This window comes from Phalacrocorax aristotelis, chromosome 9 (assembly GCF_949628215.1).
Source record: "Phalacrocorax aristotelis chromosome 9, bGulAri2.1, whole genome shotgun sequence".
In the NCBI taxonomy this organism is placed as follows: Eukaryota; Metazoa; Chordata; class Aves; order Suliformes; family Phalacrocoracidae; genus Phalacrocorax; species Phalacrocorax aristotelis.
The window spans coordinates 15,867,244-15,880,550 of NC_134284.1; the positions used below are offsets into that span (position 1 = coordinate 15,867,244).

At 40.7% G+C, this 13,307-nt stretch overlaps 1 long non-coding RNA gene across 1 annotated transcript in view; it reads left to right on the top strand.

Annotated features, from left to right (window-relative positions):
• LOC142061942 (uncharacterized) overlaps window positions 1–13,307 on the top strand; it is a 159,318-nt gene that overhangs the window by 121,671 nt on the left and 24,340 nt on the right. Inside the window, exon 8 of the long non-coding RNA XR_012662312.1 lies at window positions 10,778–10,817. This is a non-coding gene — a long non-coding RNA (uncharacterized LOC142061942). The remainder of the gene's footprint in view (window positions 1–10,777; window positions 10,818–13,307) is intronic.

The window sequence follows — 13,307 nt, forward strand, 5'->3', positions numbered from 1 at the left end:
CATTGAGGCTTGAGGATGAACGATGAAGAGTAAACCCAGAACCCCACTTTCTCTGCAGTGGAGTTAACAGGTAAGAGCCAGTTTTATTTTCTCTCTTTTGGAAGCAAAATCATATTGAAAATTTCTCCTAGATATGCAGCTGGCAAGCCAGAAGATTCTTTTTTGGTTGGTTCTACATTAAATATATTTTTTTATAATTATGACAAAAGAAGGAGTTACAAAATTGTCACTGTGAATTGAGATTTTTTTCCCAAAAGCATGACAATTTTCATATAAAATCATCTTCAATTTCAAGCCAGTTCCATTAAGAATCACCTTTGAGTTGCAGAGTCTTATGATTGATGGAAGATACAGAGTTTCTCTTTCTAAAGAGCTGATGGTAACATTTATATCTCCTAATTACTGTCTCTCTAATTCATATTCCACTTTATTCTGTTACACAAAGCCTCTTCTTGCAACAGGGTACAGAATATAGGTTCAGATTTCTGGTACCTCAAAAGGAGAGGGCAAATGGGATTCAGATTCAGCTTGTTGTGGAAGATATTGACTGAAATAAATTTTCAAACCCTCCACTAATTCAGAAGTGTTGTGAGGGAGAAGAATCTTCATGAGAAAACGTTTTTGAGGTAATGAGAAACACAAGAAGAAACACAGTTGCTTGTTTCCCATGTCCTGGGTTCGGCTGGGATAATTTTCTTCCTAGTGGCTGATATAGTGCTGTCTTTTGGATTTAGTATGACAATAATGTTGAGAACACACTTAGTTGTTGCTAAGTAGTGCTTACACTAGTCAAGGACTTTTTCAGCTTCCCGTGCTCTGCCGGGTGCACAAGGAGCTGGGAGGGGACAGGGCTGGGACAACTAACCAAAGGAAGCTGGGGGAAAAAGAGGGAAGGGGGGGATGTTTGGAGTGATGGTGTTTGTCTTCCCTAGCAAACATTATGCGTGATGGAGCCCTGCTTTCCTGGAGATGGCTGAACACCTGCCTGCTGATGGGAAGGAGTGAATGAATTCCTTGTTTTGCTTTGCTTGTGTGTGGCTTTTGCTTTCCCTACTAAACTGTCTTTATCTCAACCCATGAGTTTTCTCACTTTTACTCTTGTGATTCTCTCCCCCATCCCACTGGGGGGGGGAGTGAACAAGCTTCTTCTTCTTTTTGATTACTTAGGCTGTGAAATCAAAACACAGTTAGGATTCAATTCCTAGGGATTAAAGTAAATTCTGCTTATGCCTTGCCTCCATTCCATGGTTAAGAGGACAATGGGACATTATTTTTCACCTGTAGCCTACATCTCTATTTAGATCATCTCTCATGGGGCTGTGTGATGGTCAGTACTTGATGACCACTTCCATATTTTGCAATCTTCTAGAAGTAAATATTAAATACTTGATGATTTCAGATTTAAAGATGACACAAAGAATTTAGTGATGATACCAAAGAGAAGAGGGCAGTCATGAGAAGTGGTCTGAATTACCTGGGAAATAGGGCCCACTCATGAGAGAGATAAAAGTTCAAATAAGATAAGTCAGAGCTTTGTGTCTAGAAAACTGAATGCATGCAGGGGTTACAGAATCAGGCACTATTCCCAGTAAAAGAGTGACACATGAAAAGACATAGGGCTTAATGTTGAAAAGCAATGTGACATGAGACTCCCAGAACACTCCTGTGGGGGAAAAAACCCAAGCAACAAAAATGCTCAGTCCTTGGAAATGTAAGAAGGAGTAACAAGTAGGATTAGGGAGGGATATACTCTGCACACAGTGTAGTGAGAGTGAATACCAGAATAGTGAGTCCAGCCAAAGTGTCTGCATTTTAAGAGAATCTTGAAAAAATAATTGAAGTGCTAGAGAAAAACATTATACCAAGAGACTAAAGAGCTCAGTCTCTTTAGTTTTTCCTAAAGGAGTGACTTGATCCCAGTGTGTAAGTACCTTCCTAAGAAGAAAATGCTTGGTGGTAAAAGGTTCTTTAATACAGTGGACGAAAACATAATGAGAGTCAGAAAGTATAAACTGAAGCCAGAAAAAAAAATCAAATCAAATTAGATATCAAGCAAAAAATTTAACCAGTAGGAAAAAATAACCAAGGACAGTGGTGGGTTTTTTGTTCCTTGATGTCTCAAAAGCAAGGCTATATTCCTTCCTGGAATGATTCTTTAGCAAAAATGTGCTTTAATTAAAGAGAAGCTGTTGGGATCCATTCCAGCCCAGGTCAAAATGAAAACTGTAAGTAGCAAGGGGTATTTGATTTACTGGAAATGAAACACCCTGGAAGTACCAGAACAACCAGGTCTTGGTTCTGATAGGATCTGTTCTGGTAAAAACACAAAACAGTTGTCACATGTTGTTTTATCTCAAAGTCCATGTTTTTCTCTTAGCTGGTGACTAAAAAGAATAAAACCCTAAAGGGTTAAATAAATTAAGGATGTTTTGAGCTCTCGTATTTAAAGCTTTCTGGTTGTATCAAACACCATGCAACATGACTGGTTTGAATTTGCTGATTTCTAATGCTACCCAGCTGCATCCTCTACAGTTAAGCAAACTCATTTTTCTAAGTGACTGGTCCAGCATGGTTTCTGATTTTTGGTTGGGGTAAATCACGGGTATCCAATGCCTGATAATTCTAAACAACATACCCTCTTTTAAGTAATGAACATAGATCTGGTTGCTCAAAAAACTTTCATTGCACTTCTCTTGTCTATACTCATTTCAGAAGCTCGTGCTCCAGTGGATCATCAAAAACATTTTCTTGCGAGATTTGTAATATTGTCCTTTTTCTTAGTGGTTCATCTCTAACTTTAAAACAACTGATAATAACTTCATTCTAGCTTCAGCTTTTATCATGAATAGATGTGTGGGCATTTAAAACTAAAGAAAATAAACTGAATAAGGAAGATACTCAACAAATGTTCTCATTAATCACATTCTAAAGAAAATTTAGTTGTCTGCAGGGAAGTTTTTATTTTACCCTGAAGGATATTCAGCTATTCCTATGGCAATTACCATGTTCCTTAGGCTGATTACTGAGATAAGAAGATGCAAGTGGTGCATTTGTCTTTGACCAAGGCTATTTCTGTACTTTTCAAGGATAACACCGGATTTATTATGTAACTGAATTTTTGGCATGCCTCTACTTGTAGGAAATACTCTCTCCATAGCAGGAGTTTGCCTGCTTTCTCTGATCTCGAATAGAGCTGGAAGTCCAACTACACCACCCACCTTGAAGCTGTTCTACTGATGCTGACAAATCAGGCCAGCTGGCTAATTAATTAAGGATGAGCTAGTTGGTGATGTGCACTTGGAAATCATTAGATGCCTGGAGGTTTCATATTCATGAGTCCTCCCATGGAATTTGGAGGTTATCTGTTGTGTGTTTGTTTCCCTGATCCTCTGCTGGTAAAGTTCAAAGAAAGTGATCTCTCAGAATCCGAAGCATAATTTTTCCCTTCTGGCCAGGTGCAATTAGTTGTATTTATTGGTAATAGGAGTGCAGGTTAGAAGTTGACAGGGAGTGAAAGTAGAGAAAGCAGCCTGGGTCATTGTGTGTGATTAAATTTCTTTTGCAAAATAACATTGTCTGTGGAAATTAAAGAAATAACAATAATAAAATTGAATTATGTATCAGGTTTATGTTCTTGTAGGTCACTCCAAAGGTGGAAAGAAAAGGTCTACGTACACCTCTTGGTCTTATAACAGAGACAGAGTGAGAGTTACTCCCAGGTTGTCAGCTTCTGAACTTTCTTTTTTACTCTTCCTGTTAACAACAGGAACATATGGCAAAACAGCCATATGTTTTTCCGCAGTGACAGGTCTGATATGTGGCCTCATCACAATTTGAGACTGGAAAATTATGACACTAGTACACACATGATCCAATAAAACTCTTCTTTTGGTCAGAAAATGCATATTTGTTGAGATAAATGTTCTCATAAAAAGCTATCTGATTCAACGAAGATTGTAAGGAGAAGTTTTTCAGGTCTAAAATGTTATTTGTAACTAGAAATAGGGGTAACTAGAAATAGGGGTAAGAAGTCATCACTTAGGAATAATACAGCAGAGAGGATCCTGGGTATACAGAAAGAATGACCAGACTATATGTAGTGCAAATGTAAATTCTTTTTTTTTTTTTTTTTTTTAGAGAAAAGGTATTTTTTTCCCCTACAAATAATGTTTTCTTGCTGGACTCAGGTAATGGGATTCTGTCTTGGAGTCAAAGATTTCTGACCTGTCTTGCACAGTGTAAGAAATTAGGCAGACAGCTTTAAAGATGTTAGTGAATGATCAGTCATGGTGGTCAACAGGTGTCCTTTCCTTCTGTTCTGTTCTAGTCCAGCACGGTTTAGTGCATTGAAACATTGCATGGGATTAACTAATCTGTGTTGTAGCTTAAACTTATGATTTAGTGCTGCTAAACAAGTTCCTAAAAGTCAGCTGGGCAATTGTAACTCTTGCTTTTAGCCTATATAAAATCTGAGATCATTTAGCTTTGCCCACCATGAAATTACTGGTAATACAATACAGACATATGCTTCTACAGTGAACAGGCAGATCATAGGAACTTTTTTCTGTCTTTTTCTGTTAATACTGGTGGTTTAAACAACATTTTTTGCCCTTTATTTTTCAGGGCTGTCCACAGAGGTCTCCTGTTAGTCTCTGCTAGCATCTGTTCTTCTGATTCCACAGCCCAAAACATCAGATAGACTTTTTTTTTAAGCCATTGCCAATTTCTATGAAAGGAGTGCATAAAAAAAGAACAGAACAGAATAACTGAGATATTTACAGAAGGAAAAGTTGCAGAATGATGGAGAAGCTTTTATGTTTGTTGACAAGTTTAAATGAAAGATCAGGTATGCCCTTCTGAGTAGGTGGTGGTGTCGTTCCTATCCCCCCTCCAGCTGACACTCTGGGTTTCATTTGACTAGAGTCACAAAACACATTCCTTGGGTGCAGAGAGAGAAGACAGAAAGATGGAAAGTAATTCACACAGATAAGACCAGATTCTTTTGGGTGACACCAGTTCAATATTCCCCAACAAACATGATACTGCCTTTTATATTTTTAATAACCCAAGGGAAGAGAGACACGGATCATGAAATGCAAAGACTTTAGTATGAGACACAGCTAAAATGTCTGGGTTTTTTGTTGGTGTTGACTTTTGCCCTCCTGCAACAAAGAAGGAAAGAGACAGACATGTGACACCCTTGACAATTACAGGTCGCAGCCACAGCAGTTTAGTTGCATTAATTTTCTTTAAAAGTCTATCTTTATTGTCTGCATTAATTATGTTATTTATTGTCTAGAAAACAAAAGGTTACCCCCCTGAAAGGAGCAAATAATGAGATCTTATTGATTGAAAATTGATACATCCAAAGTGGAAAACTACCTGGGGAAGTCTCTGGAGCGGTGTTATCTTGGGATCCTATCTATCTATCTATGTGTCACATAGAATTATGTACATGCCATATACTGATGAAGATTGAGGTTTATGATCTTACAAGGAAATAAGTCTTTAAGAAAGATTTGAATGTTATTTGATGAAGGCCCAGAGCATTGGGAGTGAAAGATGTTAAAGCCACACTGTGTAGGTAATAGTGGGTCAAAGAATGAAAAGGCTGACGACAGTGGCATCACTCGGAAAATGAGGATGAAATGTGTGATAGCTGTGCTGAACTTTCAAGGCAGAGATGATGGAGTGGAGGTGGTCAAAGAGACAAAATTCCTCCATTTTTGTGGGGTTAGAGATATGAAAAACCCCAACTCTGAAACCCTTCCTATAAGAATTTTACAACCTCTGCTTTTGTTTTGACTGTGATTTGCAGAAGAAAGGAAACAAAAAAGTATAAGTGCACCTGCTTGTGTGTATGAAGATCAAGGCCTGTGAAAATTCACTGTGAAGGTCAGGAATCATTCTTAATGATAAGATTTATTGGGATTGTGAAATAATTTTTGCAAAGGAAGCTACTGCAGCAGACCCACTGCTTGGCCCATTTAAAACTGGGCTTCCAGATATACTAGGGAGTCTTGTGTAGAGAGCAATCCTGCTGGAGCCTGGAAGCCGTGATGCACTGGCAGCCCTAATGCACCTTCCCTACTTTTAATGTCTGCCAACCTGTTAAAGCCCTTTGTGTATCCCAGTTGGTTTGGGAAGAAGGTTTGAGTAATTTATTCTTTTCGCCTAACTAGACTGCCCTCTTTTAGTGATCTTCCATTTAATTTCCTAAAAGCAGCTTCATTCTGACAGCTGTAATCCATGGCTTTCTTTAGTGTCCTCATGCTCCACTGTTAATGTGTCAGAGAATATATAGGCTTGTGGCACAGCTGGAAAAGAATAGTCCATTATGATTTCTGTCTCTGTTAATGCTCCTTTGACATTGTGAGAAATTATGTAAAGAGCCCTAGGGTTCTTATATTTCTGTTGCCAGCTGCCTACAAGAGAGCTTAGACGGGGAGTGGGAAAGTTATGATTTGTGGTGCCATGCTATGCCAAAAGAGGTGGGAAACAACATTCACTTGCACTTACACTTGGTCCAACAGCTGAAAAGGGAGAGACTGGGTTATTACTTGCAAACCATTTGTGTTACAAGCCTCAAGTAACTGCTTGTACTTCAGCTTTGGTTTGGAGGAAATAAATGAATCCCCCAAAATATGAATGCTGTGAAAGGAGAGAGTTAGATTTCCTCTCTGGTTATGTCCTGACTGGGATCTGGCTAATAATGTGCCTGCTTATTCCACTCAGTGCAAAAACATAAATGTCAGTAAGGCTTTCATAACAAGGCTCCACAACAATGCAGCAAGCCAAAAATGCGTTTCATGTCACAGTGATGAGCATATTAGAAAATGCTGAGATGGAGGGCCTGCTATACACAGCCCCAGCCAAGGCAGCTGGGTCACAAATTCATGGTGGTGGGTTAGCTCACTCACACCACTTCTTGCTATTCATGAATATTCAGGCAACTGGATGACTGAAGAAAGGCTGCTCCTAAGATGATCATTGGCATTGCATTGTGAATAAGAGCATGTGTGTGCATAGAAATGTTTCTGTATTCCTTATTCACATATTTAAACAGTTTCACTCAACCAGGGATCAGAAAGGATGCCATGAGATTCAAGTTATCCACCACATCCTGTGAATGACAAGCATCAAAAGAAACCTGTGTACAGCTCATAGGCACAGATTTATCTGTGGAAATCCAAATCAGTTTGAAAAGAAGTTCCCACCTTGGCCAGTTAATGTATTCTAGTGATTACTTGGGTTAGATGAATAAAAAGGTGATGAACCTTTTGCTCTCATGTTTCTTTTAATAAACATTGGAAATGGGAAAAGGTCATAAAACCTATAAGCAGAAAGAAAAAGGGCATGATGATGCCTACAGGGAATGGCATCTTTAATTACAAAGTATTCAAATGTTTTACAAACCATATATACTGTTTTGCTGTTGATGAAAAGCAGCTTCCTCCTGTGAGGAAAGTGCCTATGCTTCAGTCTTCATTCTTTTTATTTTCAATATTTCTTCCTATTAGAAAGTCTAGAGTTGTCTCACATTCTCCTGCCATGAAAAATAAAATCTATGGTTTTTTTCCCAATTATTTGGGCACAATATGCACCAAGAGCAGAGCACACAGACTGAACACCTATGACAGGCAAAAACCCTGAAATGCAAATGACTGCAAGAGTTGAAAGGGTTATATTTGCAGTTCAATCAAGTGTTGATCAAGAGTGTATAACTGTTTCCATTTCTCTAAAGGATGTGTACTTTGTCAGGCAGTCTGAAGCCTGAAGGTGCTGACAAGCAATAGGGTGATTTCCACTTTAGTGGTGTGTGTTTTTAAATTTGGTCTAAGACTGTAATGCAGTAATTAGGTGAATTTGTGTATATAACCACGTGTGTCTCTATGGCAGCTTAAGCTGATATAAGCCTGGGCTGCTTCATACATTCCTGCCTTCCCCCTGTGCTGGTATTTAGTTTTCTTGTGGCCACCCAGGGAACCAGTTCAGGAAACTGATCTGACTGAAAGTGAACCTTACAAAACAGAAATTAATTTTCAAACCAGGATAAGTTGCAAATTGTGAACTTGTTCCTCTCATTAACTTAAGGATCCTCATATGGCAACAAAACCTCATAGTTCATTGACATTACATGGACCTGAAATAATAGTAAGCTCTCAACAGTCCTTTCAGAGGAGCTGGAAGCACCCACACTGGATCAAGAGGAACAGACAAAACAGACAATTGCTAAAGTGGCAGTTGTAGACAGCAGCACAGCCTAGCTGCCTGTCTTGCCTGTGCTTGATACCTGAAAAGATCACTGCTGAAGAAGACAGGAGGGCCACTGGTAGGCTAGTGGCCTTTCCCATCAACAGCCACGGCCCTGGAGGAACAGCAAGCCTTGGTCTCCTAGCCCCCGCTTCCCATCCCAGTTCTCTCTCATCTCATATCACCTCACCTCCATCTCTTTTTGTAAAGGAAGTGGCTTGACCAAGCTCTAGTTCATCATTCTGGGAGGAGGCATTGACCACTACTAAGAAGCCTTGACCCTGTATTGCTTTGGGCTGAGCAACCTAGAGGACGCCTAGATGTTTCATATAAAATAACTCAAATCTGTAAGTTGAACTGTTGAACTCAAGACAACTATCATGAAGTCTGATCCCTCATACCTGGACTATGGTTTCCATAATGCAAAGACAGGAGAATGACTATTAAAAGATCACTAGCTGAAGTATATGGATTCTGTCAAGGAAGTTCTGCACTTTAAAGGTGCTCAGGATCTACTGTGCTGGCATCTTTCCCTCAGTTTGTATTAGCACTTTGCAGATGAATTTTAGTACTTTTTATTGGTAGGGTGTTGAGTCTTGGCTGCAAGAATGAGGGTCACAGTGGCCAGAAGCTGTGAAAGTCAATTTTGACTTAACATCAACCCTGCTGCCTTAGCTCTGGGACTCTGCTATTCCAGACACACGTTTGTGGCAGATTGACTGGGGGATTGTGAAGCAATTACAAGAGCACTTGGATACCTGGCCAAAAGCTGCCAAACTCTCATTACTTTCCATAAAAGTCAGAAACCCCAGATGGGATGCCATGGGCTTTCAGGCTGGTGCCTTGTCTCACATTCATCTCCATGCCCAGTATCTGCATTCCAATACTTTTGCACAAGGCAAAAGCTCATTAAACACCAAGTTGATTTTCTTTCTTTTATTGCTGGAATTTCTAACAGCATTTACTGACAGTAACAACATTTTCAAGCCTGTACTGAGCTAACATTTAAAGTTTCTGTGTGTTTTCTGTCTTGACTATACACAGTGATTATCCAGGGGCATCTTGAAGGATCATTTTTGGAGAATTACATGAAAGCAAGCTGGCAGACACCATAATGAATTGGCAAGCGTTTTTATGCCTACCCTACATGACACATGCCCTCCATGGCTAACAGCTGGTTGAGATCCTCCCTGTGCACCGGGACAACTGCAGCACAGGGATATTTGTTTGAAGGCTGATGCTACAAGAGAATTGCACTGGACGCGATGTACAAGTGGGGTGAAGGGGAAGCTTTGAGTAGGCACGAGCTTTCCAATGAGTGCAGTGTCTTTCCTCTTGCAAGAAGAGAAAAATGTTTGTATTTAGAAAATTAGTTATTAACTAGAAGGGACTTTTATAGCAACATTTACCACATGTGTGAGACTTACGTGACTAAATAATTTCTCTGCTGGAATATGAAACAGTGCCTTCCCTTTTCTCTGCCACTGTGCCCCACACGCATCGCTGTCTCCCACAGACACTTCACTAGGAGTTTCGTCATGAGGGGAGCTCTAATGTTTTCATGAGTTGAGGGATAATGAGAATGGACTAAGGCATTAATGTATCAGAGGCAGATGATCATCTCCTGCTGCTAAATAACAGCCAAAGCATTTATTGTCAGAGCAGGAGACACTGATCCTCTGACAGTGCTGTGTTATGATGTTATCCCAAATGACTGAGATAATTCCATCTGATGAATGTGGGCCCATTAGAGTGACAGTTGCCCTGTGTCTTACCTCTTTTTTTTCCCTTAGGAAAGTAGTGTTCATTCTCAAAAATACTGTATTTGCTTCTGTAACAGTATTGGTTCCCTGCAAACAGATTTTTACCTTAAAGTCTGCGTGTATTGTGCATCTCTCGTGTCAGTCTTGATAGTGGCCTAAGAATATGGCTGTTATTTGTGCACAGGGAGTGTACAAAAAATAAAAGAAATACTGGGTAAAAATACTGAATAAGGAAGATATTAATGTTACCAGCCTCATTCACTTAAAAAGTCCAGAGTGCTAAAGGCTAGCTGACTCTATATGTCTTCTAATGTGATAAATGTTGTCTCTGAGCACCTTATTTCTACCTTGAACAGTGCAACCCTCCCTCTTTGAGACACTTTATTTTGGGGCACCTTAGTTGTCAGCAAAGAGACTCCACAAGCAGAATTTAAAAGCATAGAGCAAATATTTGTTGGATAACACACATGAGAGAGAGAGGATGTACTACTAGGCTAAATGTTGGCAGGCTCCGCACCTGAAAAAGCAGTCAAAGAGTCTTTCCTGGCCAAGCAGGCATCAGTCAGGAGGGGAAGGATCGATCCCTGCTGCTCACTTGAGCCAATCCCCTATGTTGATGAGACACTATTTCCCTGTTTTTTTCCCTTGTGATTTTATATCTTTCCATTTTGGTGTTTTCCTTCTTGAGTCTTCGAGCTACCTGCAGTCCCTAGCCCAGCAATCCTACTTCTGTCTATAATTTTACCTTTCTTTCTTTGCAGAACTCTGTTCTACAGACTTCCTCACAGATGTTTTTCTGAGGTAAGTGATTTCATGAGAAGTCCAAGCCAAGATGGCACACTTTGTCAGATCAGAGTTGGGCCTTGAATCCTTGGAGCGCAGAGCTGAGACCCAGAGAGTGGAAGGCTGGAGAGGGAGTGGGTTAGAGCAGGGCTGGCTTCCAATGACCAGGATCCATAGGTAGGTCTGTATTTTATCACATTGCTCCATATACACAGTCTACCAAACCTGACAGAAATGGGCAGCTGGGACGTTTCATGAAATACTGCTTATATGAACTGATGCTGTGAATAAGAATTCTGTGTAATGGATTAAGCTACAGACCATGATCAGTTGGTCTTCTCTGGTGCATTGGGAAGTAGCACCTCTCTTGCCATGTAAGTAGTTTTTGCCAGTGCTTTAAGGGCCAAACTTATTCTTCCAAAGGCAATCTCTAGCATGGAAAAAGCCACAGAAAATTCACCTGCAGCTGCTGGGGTGCCATTTGTTAGCCCTGGTTAATAGTGTCTACAACATTTAACAGAAGTAGTTGGTAAAAGAGCTGTGTGAAACTTTTCTGTGTGATTGATGTCCTTGGTGGCATGTTGGATGGCATGCCATGGTGTGGCATTTGTCTCTTTTGTATGAACTGAGGTTATCCTCCCCCTCTACTCTGCCCTTGTGAGGCCAAAACTGGAGTCCTGCATCCGGTTCTGGGCTCTCCAGTTTAGGAAAGACAGGGAACTACTGGAGAAATCCCAGCAGAGATCTATGAAGATGATCAGGGGACTGGAGCATCTCCCTTATGAAGAAAGCCTGAGAGACCTCAGTTTGTTTAGCCTGGAGAAGAGAAGACTGAGGGGGGAATCTCATCAATGCTTATAAGTATCTAAAGGGTGGGTGCATGTCAAGAGGATGGGGCCAGACTCTTTTCAGTGGTGCCCAACGACAGGACAAGGGGCAACGGGCACAAACTGGAACACAGGAAGTTCTGCCTGAGTATGAGGAAAAACTTTCCTGTGAGGGTGCCAGAGCAGTGGAACAGGCTGCCCAGGGAGGCTGTGGAGCCTCCTTCTCTGGAACAAACCCACCTGGACGCGGTCCTGTGCCCCCTGCTCTAGGTGTGCCTGCTCAAGCAGGGGGGTTGGACAAGATGATCTCCAGAGGTCCCTTCCAACCCCTACCATTCTGTGATTCTGTGATTCTGTGAATAAGGAATAAAGGGAGGAAGCTAAGATATGTTTGTATCTCCCAAACCATGCCAGGGTTTTTGAAAGCAGAGAAGACTAACAGGAAAGGTTTATACTGGAAATATGGGAAGATCAGTAGTAGCAGGATATTTCTTCTCTCATTAAGGGGTGGGTAAGCTGCAAAGCTCCTTGCCACAAGTTGGCATGAATGCTGAAAGCTTGCATAGGTTCAAGAAAATGTGGGATAAATTCCTGGAAGATAAGTCCATTGCTAGTCATTGTATTCATAGAAACCATGCTTGGCTTCAGAGGTTTCTGAGTCTCACATTACTAAAGCTTGCAAGAAGCACCAAGGAAATTGCTTACATTTCTGGCATTCTTATGCTCCTCCCTAGGTATCAGCAGAGAGAGACCTTTAATCTGATAGAGCATGACTGCTTTTATATATTTTGTGTACTGTTGCGATTGCTCTGTGATAGAAAAAGGACTGTTTTTTGAATGTCCTTTGCTGAAAAAGCACTTCTTATTTGGCAAAGTAATGATCAACATAAGGATTCTGTTGTATAGGGAGACAGCAGGTGCAGCCACTCTTCTGTTGTCAGTCCATTGCTCAGCAGGTTGCCAGTTCAGGAGACTGACTCATGTTTCTACTTCTGGTTTATGGATGTTTAGGAAGTAGGAAGAAATTTCAGGTTCTGTGGGCTTGACTGTCAAATTTTCATATCTCCAGTCTCAGTAAAAGCGCTACTCCTACACTTTTTCTTTCCCAGAGGTCTATGCTTCTCTCAAATCAGACAGCACTGCTGACATTTCTAATTATTGCCAATGGAGGAGGTTTTTCAGGGTCTACACAATATGCTGAGCATTTCTTAAGAGGAGAAAGGAACACGTGAAAGATGAGGTAGGGTGCAACTCTGTAAGTAAAATATCAGGAGACTGTAGGTAGGTATGAAAAGAAAGGTCAGCAGATCAACAAAGTTTGCCACTGTTTTCACTCTGATGATGATTTGTCCTTCCTACTCTTTAGCTAATCTTCAGCAAAGACAGAAGGTACCTCCATGCTAGTAGCTCTGTCACACATTTCTTGGTCCTACATTGCTCTCCATATACCTTGTGGTGGGTTTAGACGGCATAGCAAATCTGTCAGCAGGTGTGGGTCTCCCCACCACCATGCTCTCCACTGTTAACTCTGGGGGAATCTGTGAGTTCTCATGAGCTGCATCAGCTGGTGCAGAAAATTAATGGAAAAAACAGAAGCCTTTGTCTGCAAGGTGTTTTGGGGTGTCATTACCAGTTCCTTGTGACAGAGGAAAATTACTCACTTGTGAGTATAGGGGGAAGA